Here is a 1767-nt window from a genome sequence, read left to right as displayed (position 1 = left end):
GAGAGCTTCACAGAAAAGGTACAAATTCTGGTGTGAGATGGGGTAGATAGAAAAGGACGTGAGGCTTAAAATAGCCTTTAAAGCATAGATAGGACCAGATTAGGCTGAGAGAGAGAAATCGTATAAAAAAGCTCAGAATGAGACATAGCAGCCTGTGGTGAGATATCAGTGAAGTCACCATTTTTTGCCCAATTGGAGAATCCAGGAAAAGCTTAGCAGAGTCTGGGTAGGAGGCATTGCTTTCAGGCACTTTGCCCAAAAAGGCTTAAAGCAAGAAAACTAGAGAGGTTTGTTCAAAACAGCTGGCCTCAGAGTTATGGTTTCTGAGCAAAGTGCAAATATTATAAAACTTGACAAAATAAAAATAATATCACTAAGAGAAATGTGGGGGTAGGGATGGGAAGAGGCTAATTACCTCATCTACGAATCCTTACTAAAATTAAACTTGCATTAAAAAAATAAAAATAACCTAACTTCTTCAACGTGTTTTTAGGTGGGTTGTGATCTTTTATTAATTCTGCCATTCCCTGCCTTTTATTGGAATATTTAACACAATGACATGGAAGGTAATGACTGATGAGATAGAATTTCTTCTTTTCTTAAAGTTTATTTTAAAAAGAAGAGGTCCTCTCCACAAAGCACACTACAGAGTAATAGAAGCATCCGATTTGTGACAATAGGGGAGGACTCGGTCACACCTTTCTCGGTGCTGGACAGATCATCAAATCTCCAGTTATTAGAGAGGGGTGGGGGAGGGGGAGATTGGATAAGGGGCTTAAAGAATAAGTACGATTTCTAACAATGGATATGCTCATAAAAAATAAATTTAAAAAATTTAAAAAATAAAATTTTATTTTGATACATATATGTTGTGTAATAATCAGATTAGGGTGGTTAACGTATCAGCCACCTCATGCATGTATCCTTTCTTTGTGGTAAAAACATTCAAAAGCCTCTCTTCTAACTATTATGTAATATGCAAAACTTACCTGTTGACCATAGTCACCCTGCCCTGCAATGGAACGTCACGACTTATTCCTCCTGTCTAATTGTAGTTTTGTACCCACTGGCCAGCCTCTCTCTGTTTCCCTTCCCTCCCCCCATCGCCTCCCCTCCACCCCAGTCTCTAACCATTGTTCTATTCTCTGCCTCTATAATATCAACTTTTTCCCCTTAGAACCCACATATGAGTGAGGTCATGTGGTATTTGTGTTTCTGTGCCTGGCTTACTTCACATAACATCATGATCTCCAAGTCCATCCATGTTGGCACAAATGACAGGATTTCATTCTTTTTTAATAGCTAAATAGTATTCCATTGTGTGTGTGTGTGTGTGTGTGTGTGTGTGTGTGNTCTTCTCACTATTATGTAATATGCAAAACTTACCTGTTGACCATAGTCACCCTGCCCTGCAATGGAACGTCACGACTTATTCCTCCTGTCTAATTGTAGTTTTGTACCCACTGGCCAGCCTCTCTCTGTTTCCCTTCCCTCCCCCAATCGCCTCCCCTCCACCCCAGTCTCTAACCATTGTTCTATTCTCTGCCTCTATAATATCAACTTTTTCCCCTTAGAACCCACATATGAGTGAGGTCATGTGGTATTTGTGTTTCTGTGCCTGGCTTACTTCACATAACATCATGATCTCCAAGTCCATCCATGTTGGCACAAATGACAGGATTTCATTCTTTTTTAATAGCTAAATAGTATTCCATTGTGTGTGTGTGTGTGTGTGTGTGTGTGTGTGTGTGTGTATCACTTTTTAAA

The sequence above is a fragment of the Galeopterus variegatus genome, unplaced genomic scaffold, assembly GCF_000696425.1.
Source record: "Galeopterus variegatus unplaced genomic scaffold, G_variegatus-3.0.2 Scaffold792, whole genome shotgun sequence".
In the NCBI taxonomy this organism is placed as follows: Eukaryota; Metazoa; Chordata; class Mammalia; order Dermoptera; family Cynocephalidae; genus Galeopterus; species Galeopterus variegatus.
Note: the sequence above shows the minus strand (reverse complement) of the source record.